This window comes from Carettochelys insculpta, chromosome 10 (assembly GCF_033958435.1).
Source record: "Carettochelys insculpta isolate YL-2023 chromosome 10, ASM3395843v1, whole genome shotgun sequence".
NCBI classification, from domain to species: domain Eukaryota; kingdom Metazoa; phylum Chordata; order Testudines; family Carettochelyidae; genus Carettochelys; species Carettochelys insculpta.
This window is the reverse complement of record NC_134146.1, coordinates 24,512,501-24,539,751: the sequence shown is the minus strand read 5'-3', so window position 1 is coordinate 24,539,751 and position 27,251 is coordinate 24,512,501.

Here is a 27,251-nt window from a genome sequence, read left to right as displayed (position 1 = left end):
CCTTGTCAGATTTTCTCACACAGGGATTTTCTCATCTTGCAGCTGGATATCTGTGCTAAGAGAAAAATACACACTTACAGAGATGGAGCAGCATTAAACCAGGGAGATTCAGGCATACTGAGTCTTACGTATTGTGCAAGACACTGGGCATTCAGTAGCCCAGTGGTATACGGCAAGAAGGCGCCATAGACCAGCACAATTGCACACCTAATAGTGGCTGGTGTCCTGTATTAGAAATGCAATGAGTTAGATTCTAGTTTATGCTTGTTGATGAGGGCATGTGCTTTCCTGAGACTGTGTTCAGTCTGTTCCTGGAATGGTCCATTTTACTGGGATAATCACCATGACCTTTGTACTACATGAAGGACTAGTGGACTTACACAGCATGGGCTGGGGCAGGAGGGCCACACACCCCACCTTCTGGACTCTCCCCAGGACTGGCCCAGGGTAAGGGGAGGCTGAGTACCTCACCTGCTGGTTGCTCCCCAGGCCTGGTTGTGGGGGCTGTGCACTGTAGTCAATGGCTTCTCCTGGGACTGATCTGGTCATACAGGCTACCTGCTAGTGCTCCTCGGGATTGGTTCAGGGCAGCTAGGTTGTGGGATAGGTGACAGCTGCTCCGTGAGTCAGGCTGTGGCTGTGCTGCCAGCCAGTGAGTGCCAAACTCAGCCTATAACCCCCAATATAAAAGCAGCACAGTTAGGGGACTAGAACTGTAGTGTGAGGTGTATCAGGCCTGTTGATGAGTGGGAGCAAAGAGGTCAGCTGCCCTGGGACCCAGTGATTCCAAAGGGCCCAGGCTTCCTGACTGCTGCCACTTCCACTGTATCAGAAGTGGCAGCCAGAGAGCCCTGGGCCCTTTAAATCACTGCAGGAGCCTCAGGTGGTGCAGTCCAGGAGGCAGTAAGGACTGGCTGGGTGGGGAAGCGTGGCACAGTCCAAGCAGTGTCAAGGGCTGGGTGGCCCCAGCCCTGCTCCTTCTGGCACCACAGAGCCAGGCCTCACCACCACCTTGCCTAGGGGCCTGCCAATTCTGTCAGCCCCCTTGAGGGGCAGTGACAATACAGTTCTTGCTAAACACATGGGGGTCTCACTACAGCGTGAAGTTTCTGTGTTCTGCATGGGACACAGAGAGAGTTATCTGCACCTCAGAGAAGTGAGCCTATCCCCCTATGCTTTGTAGCCTTTGCACTAACTATTAGACTAGGTCAATTCCTCCAGTCAATGGAGAGTCTTTCCATTGATCTTCCAGGGCTTTGGACTGGGCTCAATGTGTCCACTTTTGAACACTTTATATTTGTCAACTGTACGTGAAGTTTGTGATGTCTACAGAATTCTGTGGTCCTTTGCCACTATAATTGTATTACTGTAACCTAGGCATCCCGGGAACAGGAACTGCTGATAGTGGAGGGGGGGTGGGGTGGGGGGAGGCTGGTTGAATGCCTGAACACCTCATCCCACCTTTTTCTCTTTCAGTAGATATGAAATAACATTCACCAGGATGATTTTTGAAATAACACTGAGCTGTGGGTAGATGTATTTATCTAGATATTTCCACCAAACATGCCTCTGGAGTCAGGAGCAGAAGTGGGGTAAAAACATGTTTCAAATCCAGGAAATTAATCTTGGAACCATAACAGTCCTCTTGTCCGGTGCCTTCACATTATAGTAGTACAGTGTATATATAGTACATTAATACAGTATGAGTTGGTAAATACTGATACAGATACACTCCCTCTCAATGGTGTCCCCTTTCTTGAAAGTTCAACCCTAACCATACCAGTACCGTTTATCATACCAGATAGTCTCTTCAGAATGTGCATGTGAGTTATGGTTAGTGGTTCATTGTGGGACTAGTTTAGGTACTCTGGAGTTTGTTTACAATGTTTGTTGTGCATGAGGTCTAGAATCCAGTCTCTTGTTCTGTGATGCTTTGTGCTCCTGCGAACAATCAATATCTTGTAGTCTTAAGACAAAGCCACTGCCTCTTAAGCACCTTGTGGTGGGTGATCTTTTAAATCTTTCCTATTTCTTTTGGTCTAAACGCCTGTGCCATGTATTCTGTCTGTGATTTCCTTTCATTCCATTGTCAGGGTGTGCGTTGAGAAGGGGATTACGCTCAGGTAAAGGCCACCTGCCCCCAGATTCCTCCTTTGTGGCTGTATGCTCTGAACATTGTGCTGTGGTATTTCTAATGCTCTGGGTTTTGAACTCCAGCATGATCTGCCCTTGCTTTGCTTGGGGTGTCTCTGGTATTTCGTAGCTGGTCAGGCTATTTGTCATGCTTGAGCTTTGTTGGATGTCACTATTTATTTTTCTTTTGTTAGTCTGGTTCTGTGGCTATCGGCTACACAGGCACTGCTGACAATAAATTCCTCTAGATGGCTTCACTGTGTGTGTCTCTATGTATTCTCACATGTTACTCCTGACTCTTTTGCATGCTGCTGTGTGTTGTACTGTTTCCATTCCTCATATTCGTCTTACCTTCCACTGGGTGACTCATCTCATACTGGCCTGCAAAGGACAGCAGTTATCCAAGCTCATGTACGTGCCCTCTTGATCACAAAGCAACTCTGCGCTCACAAAGCCCTGCTCTTTTTTGGCTTGATGGTATATCAAGCCTCCATTACCCACCCTAAATCATTGCAATGTTGTATTGTTGTCCATATTGTTAGTGCTGCAGCCCACCCTGAAAATCCTTGTGCTTGTAAAGTATGTAAAGCCCTTTGAAGTCTTTTAGAATGAAAATGCAATGTAAAAATAGAGAGATTAGGGCTAAGCGAAGGAAATCCATAATATGGAAAACTCAGGTTTCTCTGCAGAATGTCTTAATTTCTCCTATATTTTAATTGAACAAAGGACAATGTAAATTTCAGAAATCTTTAGTGTTTGCCACATTTGAAGAAGAAAAATATGCATCCCGTTTACTGGATGCTCCATCAGGGTGGTTTAGTGTTCCAGCAGTTTCACTGATGCAGCAGACGGTTGTGCTCTGGGGGTAATGTCAGGGCAAAATGAGAAAAATCAAAAAGGAGTTTTTAAGAAAGGTTGGGTTTTAGTTGTTTGCTAGAAGAATGCCCTTCTTACCTTACTCGATGAAAAGGGATACTTAGCACCTTGCGCTCAAGCAAGTAGAAGTTTTGTTTTATAGTTGCAGGGGAATTTTAAAAAATATGTTAAGAAAGCTTTATAAACTCCACTGTAATCCAATTAAAACAACAGCAACAACAAAGAACCCTATTCTGTTTTCCCTCTACTGCTTTTTTAAAAATTTACAGCCTCTGCAACTCATAGCTGGAATGGTGGACCACAGAGTGTACGACTATCATAAGGCAATGGTAGTTTTCTGGTAAAAACAAAGTAACGTTTGACCTTTTGTCTTCTGGCTCACCCTAAGTGTGGGGTCATCTCACAGCATCCACCTGCCCTGCAGTGTTCCTTACACAACATATCAATTGCCCTGGCAAAGTGATAGCATACGTTTAAAAGATTTGCCGGCATATTGTTTCCATATGCGAATTCCCTTTCCAAGAGAAGTCATGTGTCACTGCTGGGGAGCACTGATCTCCTGTAAATTCCACTCCAAGCCCAGAAATACGGCTGCTATTGAAAAGTCTTTCCATACCACTGCTGCTGAATCTTTGCATTCTGTCTCACGGAACCTGCCCGAAAGCGCACAGTTTACCCTAGGAGGCATGGCCCCATTAAACAAATTCCCCTTCCACTGCAGTCATGACCAATACAGCTGTCCTTAAAATACATAAGTAAAGCCAAGAAAATCACCATGATTCCTACATTACAGAGGATAAAAAATAAAGTAGAATTACCTGTACACAATTTTGTTAAGGAGAAGTGCTCAACAGCAGAAGGGATAAATGGATGCTAATCTACTACAAATGTGATGACAACACACTGGCTAAAGAGCACAAAGAGAAAGTTATTAGCACTAGAGAGTGAAATGCTGTAAAGGGGAAAGCCCACTTGATCTTCAACTGTTCCGCCTCATGTGTAGTCAGCAATGTGTAGTCACGATGAAGAATACACTACTAGAAGGCATTCAGATACTATGGTGGCGTTTGGAGAGTATAAAACATACATAAAATAAAACAGAGTTTGTTGCTCAACTTTATTAACGACCAAACAATCAAAAAAAAGCGGGGGGGCATTTGAAAATTGCTGTCCAGTGATTCCTCATAGGCTTTCCCCATGCTCCAGCCAGTAGGAGAAAACACACACACGCCCCCACCCTTTTTTTAGTTGGCCTTTCACCAAATTTCCTTTCCATTTTATACCCTGCCTGAGTGCCAGTGTGACCAGCTGAGAGGAGCTGTTAACCCATTCTGGCTTCAATGCCTTTATTGTGTCACAATCCACTCCATCAACAGTGAAGGACAAAAGACGATGCTAAATTTCTACCAACCCAAAGATAGAATGATTTTGTTCAAGGAACAATATTCTTTCATGCCCTCCAGAAACGGGTGACTTCCCAAGGTCAGACAAGTCTTAAAAAGTGCTTTACCTCAGCAGGAGAGATGTGCCCTGGCAGCATTTTGTTTTTTTAAATTTAGAAGTAATTGTCTAGTTTACAATACATGAACGATTGTTTTATTTGGTAGCCTTCAGTGAGACATTAAAAAAATCCATAATTATTATTATGGCCTTCAGCAACTATTTTGACGTATTGAAATGACTCTGAAGTATGGTATCTATATGATGTAATTATGGTTTAGTTCAGACAAAAGTTACAGGCTTGACGCAGAAATTCATGAGAGATATCCTTTGGGCTGTTTTATGAAGGTGGTCAGATGAAATGATCATTACGTTTCCTTTTGGCCTCAGACTCTATTGATATAAGAAATACTATAATTTTAATAGTGTGGATTATTCCATAAGTAGCTCAACTGAATAGAAATTTTAAAGTTTTTGGAGCACCACTTTTCTTACAATCAGATTTTTCCCTTAGAACAAGAAACACAGTGTGTGTTCTCTACTTATTTATTTATTTCCAAAAACATAGAGGAAAGAAATGTTATAACATCCAAGATGTTCATTAGTGTATTAAATATTTTTCTTTGCTATTGTTCTAATTACAGAGATTGAAATTGCACCATGTTGAATCTTCAATGTCTGACATTAATTCAGCTAATCCTATTATTTGCTGAATTAATTATGTAAATATATTAAAATAGAATTTCTTGAATATATAGAAAATAAACACACTGTACAAGGACTATGATGCTGAAAGGAGCAAAATTGGATTTAAATACATGTTTTTCCTTAATCTGTGTATCTGTTTCAGTGGCTAGATACCAGTGGGTGAAAACTGTGTAGTAATTTATACAAATTGACAATCTGGCCTTAACACGTTATTGCCATAGAGCAATTGATAGTATTTAGTGTTCTTCTATATTTTCAGCTGCACCTTTTGGTAGGTTTGCCAACCCTCCAAGATTGTCCTGGAGTCTCCAGAATTGAAGAGTCATCTTTATTTAAAGATCATGTCATGTGATGCAACATCACATTCATACAGCCAAAGCTGGCAACCCTACGTTTTGGGGCTGCACATTAGTTCTACTCTTAGCATGAGCATGTGTAGAATATTCTTTGTTCCATTTTCCCAGACATGTCTGTCATTAGTAGATGAGCTGAAATGCAGTGAGTTGACTTGCCTCTTCTACTGATTAGGTGCACCAGTATGAGCAGACCATGATAAAGCAATTCTCTTATAGAGATCATGAAACCATCTCTTAGTTCTTCTGTGCTTTTGGGCACAATGTTGGCAAAGAATTGATGAACTGTGAACTTCACATAATATAGACAGGGCTACTATAAGGTGTATGCATAACTGGCAGGATAACTGTTCCTAGACAGGAGCTATCAATGGTTAACACTGCTGCTAGAAGGGCATACAAGTGGGGTTCTGCAGGGATCAGTTCTGTTCAATATCTTCTCCAATGATTTAGATAATGGCAGAGTTAGTTTGCTTATAAAGCCTGTGGATGATACCAAGCTGGGAGGGGTGATAAGTGTTATGGAAGATAGGATTATAATTAGGGCTGTAAAGTGATTAAAAAGCTAATATTGATTAATCGCCCGATTAAAAAATTAATCGTGATTAATTATGCAATTAATCACACTTGAACAATAATACAGTTTGCAACAAACACAGAAAACATGTAGCAATATAAACATGCACACACAGTATATAGCAGAACCAACAGAATACATGCACACTGTGTAACAATGAAGATACACATACACTCATAGTGTATAGCAAACCAGCCTCACGCAGGTGTACACAGTGTCTAGCAACGCAGATACACACATGAACACCCCTCCTGAAAGAGCTGGGACAGGACAGTAGCCAGCTGGCAACCCCACAGGGGGGCAACCAGACTGGACTGGAAGTGGCGTCCGCCTGAGCTGCCCCCAACAGGTCATCAGGATGGAGTACCAGCTTTCCTTGGAAGTCCCCCAACCCACCATGGGGGACCAGGGCCAGAGTACCAGCTTCCCATCAACCCTTCCATGCAGGGCTGAGGCTGGAACCCCAGCTTCACCCTGCACCTCACTGCTGGGCAGCTGGGCCAGAGCACTGGTTTCCTTCTGCACTCCCCTCCAGGGGATGGGGCCAGAGTGCTGGGACTGCTCCAGGTCAGGGTCTTGCATCCCATCTGTGGGTCTGTCAGGGTTCCCTGGGACCTGACTGGGGTCCATGCAGCTGCAGATCCCCACATGGGGGCAGCCCCACGGCTGGAAACCAGGGCAGGTTGGGCAAGGGGCCCTGCTGGTATTTTGGACCCCAGCCCAGGCAGAGTACCAGTAGTCCTGGCTCCAAGTGCTGTGGGAGCCCCCTTAGCTGCTCCAGTTGTCAATTAAGGCAGCGTTAAAGCCTGTGGTTAACACATTAATATTTTAAATGCTCTAATTCTGCCCTGCATTAATTGCAGGCATTAATGTGAGTTAATTGACAGCCATAATAATTCAAAATGGTCTGGACAAACTGGAGAAATGCTCTGAGGTAAACAGGGCAAAATTCAATAAGGATAAATGGAAAGTACTCCACTTAGGATGGAACAATCAGTTTCATGCATACAAAATGGGAAATGACTGCCTAGGCAGGAGTACTGTAGAAAAGGATCTAGGGGTCATAGTGGACTAAAGCTGAATACGTGTCAAAAGTGTGACACTATTGTAAAAAAAAACAAAAACAAAAAACAAAAACGGGAAACATCATTTTAAGATGTACTAGCAGGACTGTTGTGAGCAAGATCTGAGAAGTATTTCTTCTACTCTACTCTGCACTGATTAGGCCTCAGCTGGAGTACTGTATCATTTCAGGAAAGATGTGGAGAAATTGGAGAAGGTCCAGAGAAGAGCAACACAAATGATTAAAGGTCTAGAAAGCATGACCCGTAAGGGAAGATTGAAAGAACTGGGTGTGTTTAGTCTGGAAAAGAGAAGACTGAGAAGAGACATGATAAACAGTTTTCAAGAATATAAAAAAAAATTTTTATAAGGAGGGGTGGAGAGAGAAAAATTATTCTCCATAAAATCTGATGATAGGACAAGAAGTAATGGTTTTAAATTTCAGTGAGGGAGGTTGAGGTTGGACATTAGGAAAAAGTTCCTGTCAAGGTGGTTAAGTACTGCAATAAATTGCCTAAGGATCTAGACCAGCACCTGTTTGGAATGATCTAGATGGTGCTTGGTCTTGCCATGGCTGTAGGGGCTGGACTTGATGACTTCTCAGGGTTCCTTACTGTTCTACTATTCTGTGATTCCATCTAGTACAGTTTGGCTAAATTCCTTTAAATTCCTCAGGATACAAATGCTGATAAATATTTGGGCAGAACATGTTGGTGACATCAAAAATGAGCCTTTAGTCAGGGAAATTAAAATTCGGGAGGTGTGTTGTGTCTGCTGGAAAGAGGACATGCACCAGGGACACAGGTAGAGTTGACAAAAAGCCTGATGTTGATTTTCAGTAGGCATAAATTAGGAGTAACTTTACCGAAGTAGCTAAACTGATGCAGAATGGGAGAACTGAGCCCTAGAAGTTATTACAGTCAATTATATTCTGAAAGATTATCACCTCGACAGGAGAAAAGTATGATTTGTGGTTGCTTGTTGTAAGATCTGAGGCCTAACAGAAGGTTCAGGTGACGAGCTGCATGTCACAGCTTTGGAGTTCAAAATAGTATCGTGAACATATGTTGCAACTGAGGCATCCATCTGAACAAAGGAAAAGAGTAGAAGCATATTTTTATAATACTGTGCATGTGCACAATTAGCGGCTAAGGTACATGTGCCCATCTAGGTGGAGCAGTTGTGGCTGTTTGAGCTGACACCATATTGATAAACATATAATTCATTATAATCAGAATAAATAAATAAATAGAGGTGATTTGAGTTGCCCATGTGGGAAGGTTTCCCTATCCCTTTTGATGTCATAATGTACTATTACAAGGTAAAAGCAAGGAAAGTCACCATTATTTTTAGCTCTAAGGCCTACGTTTCTGATAACAGCCTCCAATATTATGAGTGCAATTTTGTGCCCATAATTACATGTGGGCCCAATTATTTGAACTGGCAATTGTACCCATTTAGAAGCCTCACAATTGGGCAGTTAGGCTTCTAAATGGGTACAATTGCAGCCACAAATAACTACTTCTGCATTTAATTACAGATGCAAAATTATTCCGACAATATTGGAGGTCAGGTAGAGGCCCAGCTAAAAATCAGAGCCCATGTGTGCAGCATAGAGAAGGTTTGAAAAGTACTTTCCATCTTAAATAAATTTGAACAATGCGCTATTAATTGTTGCAAAAATTGAAAGTCACATTTATTTGCCAGGAAGGAAAGCTAATATCTAGGGCACATTTTATTACACTGGAATATTTGGAAAGATTACTCTTTTTATAATAGACAGGTAGACATGCTCCCTGAAAGTAATCCAAGAATCCTGGCACTGATATTTCAGCCACTGGAATGATGTTTGAAAAATAGTTTTCGAAAAGGTCACGTTCCAGCCAGCATGCTCGCATAGTTTAAAGACCAAATAAATTTGGCTTAGAATCTACAAAGGAAACTTTTATGTCACAGTCAAATTCGATACATAAACAGTTTTTGACTTCAAAGGAGAAGTTGCACTATCCTTTTCAAAACCTTGCCTTCAGGGTTTCAGCATTTCTCTGAAGACAGATGAAGGCTATTATTAGATTGAGACCTGCTTAGATTTTGTTGATATTATGAGTGGTCTTAATTGCAGAACCAAATAACACCTACACACCACATTTAAACATACTTCTGGACTGGAACACAACGTGATAACAGGTAATTGGGTTCCTTTGAAAGCTGTTGCTCTTTTAATTTTTGTCAGAATGCCACCATGTTTCTCAAATAAATTTAGTGGTGCACAGGCATAAATGTTAATTTTTAATAGTTTCCACTAGAAACAGAAAGGACCTTATTTTGTAAACTTAATTCAAGTTGTGGGAAAGCTTAACAACAGGGTTGGGTGTTTCAAAAATCACGACTGTTTAAAGACACAAATAAATTTGGTTTGACTATGTTCACAACCTTCAGTGTTTTCTTTCTAAGAATATTCTTATAGATAAATGAGTTTTCTAGTAGGAATGTTTATTGAAACAGTGAATTTCATGGATATGTTTGCAAATATTTGCAGAACGTGTTTTTAATTTGTAAATGTGGCACTGGAAACCTGATGCCTACAATTATGAAGGAACAGAAAGATATCATGTGAATTGTTTACCCAGTTAACATAAGCTAATGTAATACATTTCAAATATTGAACAGTGGCCATAACCTTGTGGAAAACAGTGCTGACCAATAATTAGTTATAGCAGTTACTAAGTCAGTTATTTCAAATAACTATCTCAAAATTATTTATCTTTCTGAAAACAATTCACAACAAGAAGAAAATATACAGTTCTATACATTTGTTTTTGCTCAGTTGTGTTTAGATAGGTACTGGACTTGCTCAAAAGCATGTAGTATACTGATAGTTTGACACTAAATCATCATTCTATGATGAGTCTGAGTACCTTTCTGTTAAGATATTAAAAACAAAGATAGGCTGTTAGTTATATACTGATATAAAACTAATGCCAAATTCAGTTCACTTACAGGTCTGTAATTCCACTGGGGACAACTGGGTCATATATGGATGAATTTGAGAATGGAATTTTGTCCAGCGTTTGGGGGGAAAAATCATCCATTATTAGTTGTTCCTAGTCTTCCAGAATCAGGAGTTTATTCTGTAATTACTCTGTAGACCATGTTCATAAAAATCAATGGAATTTTCAGGTATGAGGCTTCAGCCTCTTAGGTCCTGAGCATTCTGGTCGGACGCAGCAAAACCCTTTAGCATACATTTAATAATGAGTACCCATGAGCTCTAAATTAAGCATGTGCTTAGGTGCTTTGCTGAAGTAGTGTAGGATGCTAAACACCTTAGAGGATAAAGGCCCCTTTGTGGGGCTATCCTTCGAGGACTGAGCCCCTCAGAGCTGTTACAGAGAAGAACTAGTAGCATATATAATAGTTATATTACAGAGCTGATTTACTTTCTTCCATCAGAACCCAAACTGTGGTGCACAGAAACAGAAATTCTGCCAGACTGTTCGTGCAATGGTACCAGTTTTCTAGAGGACAGGTTACAAAAATGCATTGGCTCAGTTGGAGGAGACAAAGTATGCAGAAGATGAGCCAATTTCAATGCATTTCCCTACCTGCCTGTGTAAAGTCACATCAAAGTTCTCAGGGGAAACAAAGGAATTGTCTTTATATTCTCTCATGCTCTGAGATATAGAGCTTCCACTGTGTGGTATGTCTCTGCATGGGTTTCCAGGAATTCTGGCATTTCCACTTTGAACAATGAAAATATGCCACTTCTTCTGTATCTAGCGTCCACAATACCTGTGAAGGGATATAGCATTGTTCTAAATGCAAAACAATCCTACTAGTTTCACAAAATATTAGTGTTTACTTCTAGCTGTCATGCATTTTGGATTTCTCTACTCAGAGAGACATCAGGGATAAGCATTTGCTTGCAACACATTGAATTTTAATTAATCTGATTTCAGTTGATGTGTCTTAAGTACTTTATATAACATATGGAATAAACTAAGAGACATTTATTTTTAAAAGAAATGGAAAAGAAAACTGATACTTCTCTAACATTGTAAACTGATATCTTGTCAATGTGAGGGTCTGTTGACTCATCTTTTTGAACTTGGAATATGTTAACTATGGCTATAATTCTGCCCCAGCTAAATCAATGGGAGTTCTGCAATTGATTTAAATGAAAGACGCATCCCATCCTAAAATGGTGTTTTGCATATATTAGTGATGCGTGTGAGATGTGTATCTGGTAATGTACTGCATATTATAACACTGAGAAGTTACTCCTAAACATATAAATAATGTAGAGTGGAACTTAAAAAATAATCTGTAGTCCCTTTTTCCTCCTCCCACACGGAGGCTGCTACTGAAGTTTGCTTATACATGCTCAGCTTGTTTGTCTTAGGTAATATTTTCTAAATAGTGTTAATCTTAGTTAATAGTGGTGCTGTAAAACTAACAGATGCTTATATTTAATTTCTTTTGATCTTTATACTCACTTCCATATTTCTAAGAGCACAGGCACTGGAAGGCTGATCCAGCTCGCTTCAGAATTAACACTGAGAAAAATAAACTGTTCTACAAAGGAATAATTTTATACAACTAAATAAATAAATATTGTCAACACTGGGTCAAAAATACAAGCAAAATTACATCAAATTCACTCTATAAGATGGATTGTATGAATGCATTCCAGTTCCTCTCTCATCAGTCTCCTTTATATTTTTAGACAGTCTTTATGTGAATACAATGACTCCAATATCAAACATTTTAAATGATGCTTGAAATATCAGTCACTTGACTTTGATGTCACACACAATTAAATTCAACCCATCTTCTCTCAGTTAATAACAGCAATCTCACCAAGTCTAGTGCCTAATTAATACAAGCTATTTGTCACACAGAGGTGACACATGTATATCAGAAAGCCTGAAATATTGTTTTGTGCTGAAGTGTAGTTAGCCAGCCCTGCTACATAGAATCTGTCTTATGTATGATTGGCTTTAAAGATTTCAAAAGGCCTCAGAGTTTAGTGTGTTCAAGCTGGGACTCGACAGTGCATAGAAGGTGTTACTGATGTGCTCGTTCCCTTTAGGCTGCTAAACAGTAAGGTATTTAGAAGGAAATGCAGCTAGAATGAACAGGTTCATACTTGATCATTCATTTAAGTGATCGGCAGAATTAGGAATACAGTGCCTATGGTAATTTGCTTAACCTGCAGTTTTGAAGCTGTGTGACAGCATACACAATACATTTCTTTTTGTTGCATAGGCATTTTTACTGGTATTTATACTCAGCACTTTTAAAATGTATATTTCAACTAGCATAGCTTGTCGCCAAACAAATGAGTTTATGTATCCTTAAAGTTACTTAGCATTGTGTAGGGAGGGACCCAATCCCACAGTCCTTCCTGAGGCAAAACTTCCATCTGTTTAAATGCATGTTTTGCCTGAGTCAAGGCTGCACGTTTCCCCAAAATTTTCTGTACCACTTGTTAAACAAAATTGGGAAAAACATGTTTGTTAAGATAAACAGAAATTCCCAACACAGTGAAAAAGGGACAGGAAACATTTGTTAATGTACATGTAGATTTAAGGTGCTATTATATTTTGCAGTCAGATAATTGTACATGATAACAGATCAAGGTTCATAGGTATTGTGATATGTTCTTTTGCCTCATTTAGCTGCAGTGGGTAAAATAGTTCTAAATGGCAGGAATATTGGTGCCTGTTACAGGCTTTTTTCAGCCCACAATTGGCTCCACTCAACTCGTGAGTCACCACTGGCCTTGCAAAGACTGCTTTTTCTATTATAAGGGAAAAGGCCACCAAAAAAGAGGGGCTTTTTGACACCAGCTATAAGCTAAAGTGACTGCCCAGGTTCTCCACCTATCCAGATGCAAAAGGAACATGAATTTCCACTGAGATATTGTAGCAAAGAAGGTCAACCTGTACATATTTATTTAAAACAGGTTGAGCCTCTCTAGTCTGGTATTCTTGGTACCTGACTGGTGCAGTACAAGAGAATTTGCTGGACCATGGGAGGTCAATATTGTCTAATTGCGTTACCAACACTTCCACTGCTTACTGGACTCTTAGAAGACATTTAGAGGTAAATTACAATGAAATAACAGCACAGATCATTGAGAGCCAGGACTGGTGGCTGTAAACAAACTTTATGGGATCACGGGAGACTTGGCCACACACGTAAGTGGTCACCCAGCTACAGAAAAGTGAGTAAGGTAAGTGCTTAAGGTAAGTGTAAAGGTGCTTATTAGGAAATGAACATATCAGTGATGAAAGCTGATATAATTGGCAGAGCACAATCAGAATTTGACCTCTTGACAGCATATAAGAAATCAAAGTTAGGGCACTTATGGTAATAAGAAGTTGTAAAACACAAGATGAGTAAGATGAGTTTGTGTTTGGTTTGGTGGAAGAAATAGAAGCCAATGAAGAGGGTCAAAGAGCAGGATAACAGCATCATGATTTAGGAAAATTAACTTTAGAGAAGAATTTTACGTGGGTATATGTGAGCTGAGATAGGATTTGTTAAGGTCAGAGAGGAATACATTGCAACAGTTAGCATGTGAGATGACAGGGTCAAGCTGAGAGCTCTGCATGTAGATGGAAAGGTCAGATTTTAGAAATCTAATGGGGGCAGATGCATTGAGCTTTAGACATATCTTGAAAGTAAGGCTCTGGAGTGTTGAACTCTAGACCTGAAGACAAGGTACCAGGCTAGGTATCAGCTGTTGCCCATACTAACTGAGAAAGCAAGGAAGGAGGCGGGATTGGAGGATGTGGTCAAAGGAATTTCATCTAGGAGAGGGAAGATGGTATTATTTGTTTATATTAGTGAGAGTAGTTATGGAGTACTTCGTTCAGTTCTGGTGCCAGCAAAAGATGTTGACAAATTGGAAAGGGTTCAGAAAATAGCTACAAATATGACCTGTTGTCTGGGAAAAGTAAGGCTGTTTCTACACTACAATTTATGTCAGCATAACATATATCACTGAGGAATGTGATTAACCCACACCTCCCTAGTGACATAAATTGCATCAACACAAACCCTGGTGTGGACAGTGCTATGTTGATGGGAAAGCTTCTCCCTCCATCATAGCCACCACCCCTCACAGGGGTTTTTCTGTTCTGAGTGGCAGGGGTGAAACTAACTTAAATTTTTACTGGTACTGTATCACAACACCAAGGCTGGGTTTTGGTGGCAGGTTGCTATATGATAGCACCTATAAGAAAATGAAGTGTGTGGTGGAATGCAGGGGGTTTAAGGTGGAAGTTGGCGGCTAACAGTGGCTCTGGATACATGATGGGGATTTGGAGGGCATGCAAGGTTCAGGGCAGGGGGTTGGCATGTTAGGGAGTGCAGGAATTAGGGCAGGGGTTGGGGGCATTTATTGGAGAGGTCCTGGGAGAGGTGAGAGGCTTGGGCTGGGGCACTCCTGGTTGGTGGCACTGCAACATGTAGCCCTTGTTTCCCACTAAATGAGAGCTGTGAAAGCAGTGCCCGTAGGAGCGGGAAGTAGGGTTGTTGAGGGGGCTGTAACATCGTAGGTCTCAGCTGAAGGCCCTGCATGCCCAGGGCTTTGCTCCTATACCCAGCTTAGCTCTGGGATAGAAGGATGGACATGGCTAAGGAGGCTGGCTCAGAGTCCTGCCCCAACCAGTCACTTTCTTAGTGGTGCAGTGCACCAAAGGTCACCTGGTTACACTGACTTTTAGCTGATGGGAGACCTCTCCTCTGTCTTCACCAGACTTGCCACTGCAATGCTGTATATGTATACATGAGACTTTCATGCTCAATCTCTTTAGTTTATCCAAGAGAAAGGTAAAAAATGACTTGATTGCACTCCGTAACTACCAGTAAGGAGAAAAGACTTCTGATGATAGAGGACATTTTAATCTATTAGGCAAAGACATAATGGGTTCCAGTGACTGGAAACTGAATCTAGAAAAACTTAGTCTAGAAATAAAGGGTGAATTTTAAACAGAAGTTAAATAACCTCTGCAAGAACTTGCGATGGGATGTGATGGGATATCCATTGCTTGAAGTCTTTACATCAAGACAGGAAGTCTTTCTGAAAGGGAGGCTGAAGATCAGCCAGATGATACAGGCTTGCTGCAGTAATCATTGAGTGGAAATCTCTGACCTATTATGTCAGAATGCTGACCCATTGATCCTAATAGTCACTTCTAGCCTTAACGTTTATGAGAACTAAGCCTCTCAAGCTGTGTTCTTTCCAGAACTGGTAAAAATGCTTCTGATAGCCAAGTCAGTTCCTCAAATACACCTGTGCAATTCCACTGTATTCCATTTCTGCATGTATGATCCCATCCTGTTGGAGATGAGGAAGAGAGGAGATATATTGAATTAGATAGTGACGTGTTTTACGCAGTAAATTTCAGAGTAGAACTGTACTTTGAGCATTGAAAATTGGAAGAATTTCAAACATGCTGTTGCTATACAGTATTTTACCTACTAAAATGAAAAAAAAAACATTACCAGCTGTCTGGCTGTCATGCTACATTAATGAATCACTGATTTAAAAAAAAAAAGTCCAAAACCAACAAGTGTGTCATGTCTTTCACTTTACTAATAGACATTCCATGTATCACAAAATGTTAGACCTCTCTTACAAATTGTATGAGCAATTTCCGTATGGTTATATTATAGTGAATATTCACATGAGGCTGTTAAACAAAAGGAAGACTGTTTTTTGACAATTTTTAGTAACTTGCATTGAACTATATTTTATTTACCTAATAAATGAAGAGTATTTATCCATATTTTGTTCAGCAACTTTCTACTGTAAATCTTACATTTAGCTGGCATTTCAAATGCAAGCCCGTGCTAGAGGCAGCCCACCAAACTAGATGGAAGGTTGGCTATCTTCTCTGTGTGGAGAAATATCCATTCATTAGTGTTTCCACAGAACATCAACCAAAGTGTGTCCTAACATGTTATATTTTGCATTTGTATCACACGTGCAGCTGAGCAATTTATAAAATCGCAGCTGATTATTGACTTCCTACCCAGTGAGTCTTGTTTATAAGGAATTAACAAAATATTATGTACAGAGCAGATATTTTGCAGATGCATTAAAAGCTGCTTGCAAAGAAACAACTGACATTTAATCCTGGTGCACTGTTTAGATCCTGAACCACATGCTTTTGGTAAAACACATTCATTGTGTTATCTTCCGGCAAATATTAGACAGGAATAGCTAACTAACACACAGCTGAGATAATGGTAATAGCCCCTTAAAACCTGGATTATTCCACTTTTTTGTTGCTCTACCGGGGCTTAAGTAAGGGGGACTGGAGAGAGGTGGAGCAGAGATCTCCCCTCTTAAAAACAGAGAGAGAGGTCCCTCTACTATTTCTGGCTTGTCTCTGAGCACAACCCCCCTTTACCCTTGGCTGGTGCAGTGAGAGCTCCCCCTTCTGTTTTCAATCTACTCTGACCTCTACTGTTATGTATGCACTCATCTGAATCAGACCTGGCCCAGTATATTTACCCAAAGAATGAACTTTAGAGGAGCACCTCCATCCTGCTATGTACATTTTTGCCCATCCTTCTCTGTCTGTAAAATGTCATTTTATTTGTGGGGCTTGATCTTGATCTCACATACACAGGTGTAACTAAGGAATAACTCCGTCAGTGTAAGATCAGTGTAAATGGCGTCAGTCAGACTCATTATCTAAAATTTGTTTTTTATTGTGTTTTATTGCTAGGCTTTTTAGGGTGATTGTGTCTTCATTCTAAGATGTGTCTCTATGCACTTTGTTTATATTTTGATTTTTAGTAAGTAATGATGTACTCTCAGGAGAACCTAAATATTTTGGTTCCTTGATGTGGCATGATTTGGTCACAGCAGGTTGGGCTGTATTTTTAAAGCTTGTGAGGACTCTTGTTCAAGTCTTTCCAAAAGGGTTGCATCTAACTGCTTGAAAAGTACAGTGGGCTATACTAATCAGTGCATAGTAAGCTGTTCGTACACGTCCCAAGAGATGGGGGAAGTGTTGAGAGAGAGAGAGAGAGGTGTAATGAAGACTGCATACTTGTAACAGAATCATGCCATTTTATATTAGTGGGGTTGACAGCCACTACAGGCCAGGGGGAAAGGTTGGTAAGGGGGTGGCTCCACGCCCCTGGAAGAGGCAGAGTCTTGGGTGGAAGGAGCGGGGCCAAAGGTAGTGAGCCTTCAGTGTTGCCCGGAGCAGAGTGCTGCCTCTATCCAACCCTCAGAAGCCACGTGGAGTGGTGGAATTATGCCCCTGCAGTGTTTCAAAGAGACCCAGAGCTCCCATATGGTAGTGGGCCCCCTGGTGTGGTAGCTGGAAGCTCTGGGCCCCCTTGAAATGCCAGGCCCCTATGCACCCCAACACCCCCATGTTCCATGTCAGTGGTTTTCCTTTGTACACGTAAATACCTGTGGTGGTAGATGTGGGTGATGTGGGTGATATTTAGACTAATGATCTTTACCTGAAAGTCATCAGAATTTGACCTTATGAAGTGAATGAAGTGTCTAAACCATAAACCATGTGGTGAAGCACACTCACTACGGTTCACAACAGTGACTGTGGTAAAAGCCATTTGCCAATGGACATCAGTGATGGGAATCTCAGCTGCTATTGTGTACTACTTGCTGGAACGTTCTGACTCTTTAGCCGTGACGGCCTTGCATAGCCTGAGTGGAGAACAGAGCAAACGTGGCATGTTAACCCAGAAGATGCTGGGGAGGTGTGGAATCATTCTGCTTTTCAATTACTTAAGGTGTATCTCAAACCAGATTTGCATGGCAAGAAAGGGAGTATAATCACCATACTATCATGCAAATTAGATACATGTTGGGCTGAATGATCCTCGAAAAGGTGAGCAGAAGGGAGCATCAGACATTGCATGATCATGAGAATCATGCCCTGAACAAAACTCCAGTATTTTTCCCCTGGAACTGCAGATGGTGTAAGGAGTGCTGCCACCCTAGGACTTACAAAGGAAAAGAGGGCCTTGGATGGCTGGACCCATTCTCCATTTCACTATGGATGAAGATGTTTTACTTTGTTGATAAGGGAAGGTGGGGATATTTTTCTTCTTCCCTCCCTCCCCACCCCCCGGGGCAAGGGATCAGGCTACAGATGAACTCCAAAATCTGTGTAAGACCTTTCTCCAAGGCTCCCAGATACCAGAAAATGCATTGGTTTAGATATCCCATTAGATATCTAAACCAGTGCATTTTCTGGTATCTGGAATCTGAAGAAGTGGGTCTTAACCACAAAATAAATTTGTTAGTCTTTAAAGTGCTACAGGACTGCTTGTTTTTTCCTGGTATTTTTCTCCACTGCCCAGCTGTTGTCTGTGGCAGGTTGGGTTGATGGGTATTGGATATATAGCACCAAATTCAACACTAGTGTAGGCAATACCATTGACTCTGACTCTCACTTTGACCTTGGGGGATGAAAGTTGCTGGATGGCTGCGCAAATGTTCCTTTTTTACTGCCTCAGATTTTGGGCCTTTGGATCTGTTGACATGGCTGATCAGGCTCATCATGTTGCTAGAGCTTGTGATTTGTTCCTATGTCATTTGAGAGTATGAATTATGTCCCCAGCAACCTATTCTATAAAGCTTGGTCTACATAGTGCGGTTTTTTTGGCAGGTCTAAGCTAATGAGCAGCCTCAAAATTGCTCATTAGCATAGCCGTGTGAAAGCTCAGTCTCAATCTCGGCCTCGGTAGAGCAGGATGGCAACAGCCGGGCTCTTTGCCAGAAGGGGCACATCCACACGTCCTCTTTACTGCCGGCACCCCCCTCTGCTGAGACTGAGCTCTTGCGCAGCTATGCTAATAAGCCATGGGACCATACTAATGAGCAGCTATTTGCAATTTCAAGGCTGCTCATTTGGATGGACTGGCCAGAAAAGCCATGCCATGTAGACCCAGACTTATAGAATAGGTTGCTGCGGACATAATTCATACTCTCAATTCACATAGGAACAAATCGCAAGCTCTAAGAGTGTTATAAAAAGCATCCCAGGCTCTTTTTCCCACTATTTACACACATTAAGTTCTGAAAGTAGCTAGAGTAAAACACCCAGCAGTGGGCAGATGCTTTACTTGCAGTTAACCACTTCCTCAAAGTGATGAACTAATGAAACCATCGCCATGTTCTCTGGTTAGTTTTATACCTCTTCATTGTTCTATTTACATGTGAATACTTTGGACCTCCTTATGTACAATGCTACTGAATGAATCTTGTTTTTCCTGATAAAAATCATTTTGAGAAAAAATAAAGGGGTGCAGGGCTAACAATATTAAATTCTAGGAGGAATGTAGTTTTCCTATGTTCATTCAGTTTTTCTTTCGTTCCCTGTTTTATAATTTTTCTGTAAATTACTAGTATATTGTTTATTTTTTAACTAAAATGCTGTAATGTCTGTGGCATTTTTGCATTTTATGAATATTTTATTGCATGATGAAAAAGAATGATTGTGTGTGCTTTAAAATGCATAATATTTCATGTAAATATTTTACAAGGAAAACCCTACCGTGATACATCTTATTTTCATGGGTATCCCAGTGTGCATCACAAAAGGCATTTGTGAAATATATAGTTTTGCAATCCGGTGCTTTTTAATTTCATGAAACTCTGGGCTAGAGGTGGCTTTTTGGATAAAGCATTAACATTTCATCTCAGATTTAAGCAGTTCTGGAAGAAGGGTCCACCGCCACTTCTAAATGAAATAAAAAATCTTACCTATTTAGCCAAGAAAAGGAGTCAACTTGTAAATCTCTTGTTCTTATTTCAGTGGGTTCACTATATTAGGATCACCAAACACTATGAAATAGGGTATAAAAACTGGATACTGTTCTCATTAAACTAGTTGCCAAACCCCTATTACATCAGTTGGAGTCTGAGTTGGCCAAAATGAAGTCCCAGTCATTCCGTTTATTATAACTAAAGTCAGTGGTCTGTAAGAGTGGGCATATGTGAATCCATGAATGCCAACTGCAGGACTGGTGACTTAGTTTGGAAACTGAAACACATCCTTACTTCACCAACGTTATGTTCAGTATTTTAAATCAGGAGAACTTTATTTCCTGGATGATACAACAATGCACAGTCCTGATTCTGCTTTCCATGCATGCCCAAAAGTCCCACTGTTTTCCTTGGGAAGTTTAGCTTTGAAGGAATACTGGATCAAGACCCACCCCGCAATGGTTAAAAATTAAATGCAATGCTGTCAGGTCCCTATATATTAAATAAAAAAATTAACATTTTAAAAAATAATACCCATGTGCTGCAGTACCTGCGGCAGAGCCAGAGCATTGTAATGGAAATTTCAGTCCCATGTGCCAGAGCAACAGCTCCTCAGCAGCTCTTTTAAACAGGCTTAGTGATATGTTGCTGATTTAAAAAAAAAAAAAAAAGTAGTAATAATCTTGTAATGTGTCCAGTAGAAGCTCAAGAATGTGTAGGCCTAATTATAGCTTGTTAATTTTATATGTGTTTGAAGAATGTTGGTAGCTACTTGTAAAGAAAAAGGAAAAAGGAAAAATGTTTGTTTATAGCTACCCACACTGAAGTCGAGCAGTAGATTATAATTTTGGCATAACAAAAGAAGTTAAAAACCTTCCAATTTTTGAAAGCTCAGATATTAAGAAATAAATAGTAATTGAGTTGCTCTTGACATTTCACTTTCTAATAAGCAAAACTTCAGGTCTAGATGCTGGGTGCACTTTTCTACGTATGTGTGCAGTTTTGTCTTAGGTCTCATATACAAATTTGGGTTCTGTATGAATAAAAAATATCAGACTGTGGCCCTATCTTTTTGTGTGAGCTCACAAACATGGCTTACAATGGCAAGTTTGGGATGTTGTGGATGTCCAAAATTTAGATGTAAAACAACAAACCCATCATTTTGGAGATGAGCCCGAGACCCCACTTTGAAACATTGGCCCTTAAGGGAGGCAAAGGTCAAGAAAAAAGTTTTGTATTTATTGTAACTTGTAGCTTGTTTTCAATTTCTCAGTTAACCATATACAATAATGACACTTTAGATTTGACCCACCTCTATTTAAACCAACAGAAGAAAGATCAGGCTCTTGAAAAAGCCTGGAAGGCAAAAACAGATTAGATAGGCGCCATTCATCAAAATATGGTATCTTTGATTAGCTTGTTAGTTTGCCAACATACGAATACTATATTATTCTATTAAGTCAAACCTCACATGTTTACTTAGAACCATAACAAAGCAGTTACAGATAATGTTTGGTTTAAAGGAGTAAGCAAAACCTTATGGATTAATAATAAAAAGCCTGCAGTATTTATGACATTCAAAAGTCCTTTCTGTAGGTTACAGAACAAGTGAAATCATAAGTTGCCTATTCTGATTTTGATGGTAACAAAAGCAACGGTTTCAGCAATATAGTAGTGTTTCAGCAATCAAAGAGGCTGCTTTCTTACCATAATTTTAGCATCATCTCAGCATGTGGTGGCAGAAAGGTTCTCTTTCTGTAGTACACCACTAATCCTGCATTGTCTTTATTATCTTTATTTTCTGATGCTTGCCCAAGCTGATCATTCACACAGTACAAAGATAAAAGATGTATCACATGTAAGACCATGGGCCTCCAAAAGGTATTAAATTCTATTAATTTAACCCTAAAAGCACTATAGCTTTCTGACAAAAGTGAAGATTGCGTATTCAGCCCCCTTTTCTAATTTTTGTTGTGCTGGTTTGCTAATCAGGTAATTTAGAAGCTACATTGCATCCCAGAAAAATGTTTACATATAAATCTTTAACAGTTAGTTTTTTAAAAGCCCCATCTTCTCTCTACTTGAGTAAAATCAGTGCGTTCAAAATTTGTGTTCGTACTTTTGGTGCCTCTAAGAATGTATTGAAGGAATAGGCAAAAGTGCCTGATTAACAACTGTAATGAGAAGAGCAAGTATTCTGATTTGTGCGCTGAATTAATTTTTTTTTGACAGATTTTGCTTTTGTGAGGAAAAAAATACACCCAAAAACAGGGTAGGGATTTTTTTTTAAATCTGACCTTACATCATATTTACATGTAAAAATTAACTCTGAAATGAGATGCAGCATGCAAGTTGTCTGAATAGCAGACAGTCTTAGAAAATGAGTGCTTCTTAAAAATTAGTATAAGAAATTTTGTGAGCTGAATTTCATCTCCATTGCTTTGGTGAGTTGTTGACTCACCTGAGTATTCTTGGTGAAGTCAGTTGGCTAATACTCCAATATATTGCTTTCCACATGATTTTACAGTTACTTTTAAAGTGGGTAAGTAAGTGCTTACCAGTATGTTTAAGGATTGAAATATTGGGCCCCTTGTGTTGATAGATATTTTAATTCTTTAGAGTTAGCCGTTGATTAACTCCACAGTGAGGTCTGATTGCTTTTGTATTTAGAGTAAAAGAAATTACGTAAATGGAGCAAAATATGTTATTTTGAGCCCCGACTATGAGGCAAGTCATGCACTTACGCTTTTTAGGATGTGTCACAATGATTTGTTACTAGGCATATTTGCCACACATGTGCAACATGGTATTCATGCCAAAATGCACAGTAGATTTGCATAATAGCTTATTGTCTCTGAAATCTATTTTTATCCACCTACCTAAATACCTAATTCACAGACAAATATAGATCCTCTTCTGAACTTGTACAGTCTATTGTGTAAATAACATATATCTTATTAGAACTAAAATATATCTTAAGATTTAGTCCATCACTCATTGACGTCAATGGGGACAAGACTGGACTATATGACAATAAGGGACAAATCCAGGGGCCAGTGACAGGTCAAAGAAAGGTCAAGTTGCACTGGGGAGAATGGTTAGTCTCTTTCACAGGCAGGAAGCAGGTGCAGTGGTTCTCTGTCAAAACTTCTGCAGCAAAGGGCCAGGGTAGTCAGTAGAGATGAGATGTGGAGCTGTCTGTATTGCAGCAGATCCTTCTGCTCCACCCCACTGATGTTTCTTCTCAGTGCCTTTTGTTTAGTGCCATGTAAGGAACATTCAGAGAGAAGTATTTGTCACCATAGGATTCTCTGCTACATTGAGACGGGGAGAGAACAGACCACTAAATGAAGCTACCATTGTGTGTCTGATCCAAATGTCACCTTTGGAAAGAGTGCCTAACATAAAGGATCACTAAAGGACTCTAGGACCATCACACTGTAAATGATTTGTAAACAAGGGCACCACTTTGGGAGGGCACGGGGAGCAGCAGCTGTGCACATAGGGATGCTGCTTGCTCCCCTGATTATTGGGGAGTGAGAAGAAAGTACAAGTTACTCCTCTGCTCCTTCCCTCCTTGGCTGGGAGTGAGGGGCATGTACGCAAGCTGCGTACTTTCCTCTCCCTCCCTGCTAAACAGGGGAATGGGAGGAAGAGCAAGCAAGTGTCCCCATTTGCATGGCTGCTGGCCGCCCCACACCTTCCTTGCCTTCTCAAAAAGGTGCCCCTGCTGATAACTAGCTTTCACAAATGGACTAACCATGAATGGCACCACACGCTATACAGCAGCTCCTTTTGAGTCTTTTGAATGTTACTGGTCTAAGGGTCAGTTGTCATAATGTGTACAGCAAGTATGGGGAAAATGATGCAATCACCCCCATAAGTGAAGCCAGCCTAGTTTAGTTTTATTTGGTAGTGGTGAGGTCCAGAGTAGAGCAGGACAAATCTGCAGCCACCTGCTTTATCTCCACAGGTATGCACAACCATGGATGTGGATGCGGATATCTGTGGATCATTTTTGCAGATGTGGATACCAATTTTGTGTCCATGCAGGGCCCTAGTCATGGGCTCATCAATCCTGTGTGATGCAAGGGCTCCCTATGTCCCTGTGCACTATGGAGGGAAAAGGGTGGGCAGTCCTTGGAAGTGAAATCTGAGAGGCCTGGTGGCCTTTGTCAACCCATGGACATTCCTCCTTCCCCCACCTCTGGGCTGAAGGATGGGAATGCAGGAGAGACACAAGCTTTGAGTATGAAGAATGCTTGAAATTGCTCAACTGATGCTCTCAGATGAGAGGAAGGATTCTGTAGTTATTTTGTCTGCTCTCTGGGATAAAGGTGTGTGCAGGATTGGGTAGCAGCACAGAAAGTGTAAATGTGGTATGATGTTCAACCTCCAGCATATTCTATTACACCTCTTAGAAACTCCTGTCACAGAGGACCAGAGGGGTAGCCTTTGGAGTATTGTGGTGGCCCTTTTCTGCACTATGTTCCTGATTCTCTCTTTGGATTACTGATGTGCTTGTGTACAACAAACATATAGTATGTTGTCATGGGTATATAGCATGTAGTCATGGATCTACAGTGGCCTCATGTTCCACTCAGATTTAGTAACTCTTATTATAGTTGCAATGGAAATTACATGCAAGCACTGAGGGAAGATGATATCTTACAGATAAATGATAGATAGCCCTATTCCAACAATACCTAGGCACATGCCAGATTTATTAAGAAATTATTTTTTCCTTAAGCTCTGAATTTCCAATATATTTTTCATTGAAGCCATTCCTTAAAGTTTATTTCATCAGAGCTTTCTGAAACATGTACCATGTCTGAATGTAGAGCGCATAGCCTTATTATTGGATACTAATATTTAGTTTCAAGCAAATATGAAAAACACTGCCCATAGATCCTCACCGCCGTTGCTAACCACCATCTCTCGAGATGAAAAGGGGCCATAGAGTAAATGCTATATTCTGTATTAACTATTATCAAATTGTTATACTCAGTATAAAGCTTCAGCACAAACTGTACTTTATTTACTGCATGCCATTAAACATGAGAGAGGATCTGCTTTTAAAGTTGTCACTTCAAGTAAACTGGCTTAAAATGAGATTAGGAATGGAAATGCAACTATTAGTTTGTCATAATAACAGTATATTTGATATATATGTTAACAGCAAGAATATTGGCAGAGGAGAGATTGAAATTAATCCTTGTCTTTTAGACCAGGGCCAGAAGTTGTTGCCTCAAACCATAACAATTGATTTTACTAGTTCATTTGTCTAATGGCCCTGCGTTGTTATATACTGAGACACAACATATTTAGCACTCTATCTAAACTGCACATTTAGGTTATGATTCAAATGTTATTTACAATGGTAAAACAGGATTAATTCTGCTAAAAGCATGCCATGATTCTGGTGTGAGGTGAAGTGAGATCAGAATAATGCCTTTAGCATATTAAGAGAATTTAAACAGAGACATTTTCAGCTGTGGAAATAGGTTTCCTTTATTTCTCAAAATATATCTTCAATGGATTTTTGAATTATTTTTAACAGTGAAGAAGTGGGTACATTAAATTCCTCTCTAATCAATTTCATGTGATTTTTCTACAGAACATTTTGTTAGGATTATTTAATCCAAGGCCAAAAGTAGTTGCCATTAATAATGTAAATAATAGCTCAACATGCAAGTAAAATTAGCAACCAAATGTTGATAGATATAGAAAAAGTTTCTGTTTTATATAGAAGACTATAAATCAGCCCACTGTCAGTGGAGTCTGTAAATGTTAGTTGTATACAAATGTCATCTGTATCAAGCTCACTTTTGGATTGGCAAATATTCTAAAAAGCATTATTTATTTTGTTGTTGCCAGTGACTTTACTATTTAGAAGATAAACAATACATTTAATTTACATAATTAAGTTACTCTTTTAGATTTTAATGTAGTGTAGCATGAGTTTCAATGCTTGTAAATGAGATTTTACCAGTAAAACTCCTATTACCAGGATAAATACCACTTCCCTTTAACAGCAGTGAACAGTATACTTCTCTCATGTTCCTTTGTCTCAGACAAGAGAAGACAATAAAATACTGCCAGCTATTTCCTGACAGTTGCTTTAAAAATTATAATAAAAATACAACTTCTGTGTGCAACGGTTGAAAGTCTATCACTTTACAGAAAAATAGATTGTGCTTCTAAGGCCCTTCAACCATAAGGCCTCTTTTGTAAAGATGCCTGCCTTTAAAATGCAACTTTTTTTGTTCGATGAACAGCCTAATGTTCCATGCACTGTACTAGTAGTAGCATTTTATGCAACATTGAAAGACTCAATTAATTTGCATAATTCCATGAGTATTACCATGACTTTAAGGTAGGTTAGTTTGCTCAGGAGTCTTGTCTATTCAATATATACATTTGCCATTTTGACAAATTAATCATTTCTAAAAACAATTAATTATACTTATGACAAACTGAACCTTATACCCATGGGTCTTAAATTTTTATAGTATAAATCTAATATTAATGTGTATAAGATCAGTGATTTAGTGAGTACCTTAACAGTCAACAATGCCTAAGGCTGAACAAAATTAATATTTTGTTTCCCATCTGGAGACTTCAGTAAAATTAATGAGGAAGGGTGCTTATTGTAATACATAATGGGAGCAAATGCACAATATTTAACCCGGGAATTCTATAGACATCAGCATTCAGATATTTTGTCTGTTTTCCTGTACAGTCTGTTTTCTAAGTGTGAATATCAGTATGGATAATACTGGTGGTAATGAAGAGCACTTATTTGCCTTTATTGGGACAGATAAGGAAATAAGAGTCTTTTTATCACATAACAACAGAAAACCCTGACACACGTCATTTCTATTACTAAGTTAAAACTGATGTATTATTCTTATGCATGCAATACTGCATCTTTATGCAAATGACAAAAATATTATGACATCCCCAATCAAAGCACAAAAAACAGAATGAAACTCTTGGAAGAAAATAAATTACAGGAGAAAGTGTGTATACTTATCTGTAAGAAAAGTAATTCTGATAATAAAGTTTTCTGGCATTTTAGCCTTTCTATATTGGGGAGAGAGAGAAACACAGGAAGGGTAAGGCTCGTAACTTAGACCATTCGTAAACATCCAAATGTACCTCACCAGCTCCCTAATTTATAGTTATTCAACGTTATTTTGACTTTGAGGAGTAATTATTGTTCATTTCCCAGTTCTTCAACTGAGGTGCACCAACACAGCCCAACGCAGTAAGCAGACCAGCATTGCTGATTTTATTTGCCTTCTGCTATGATATTTGTTTGCTTGGA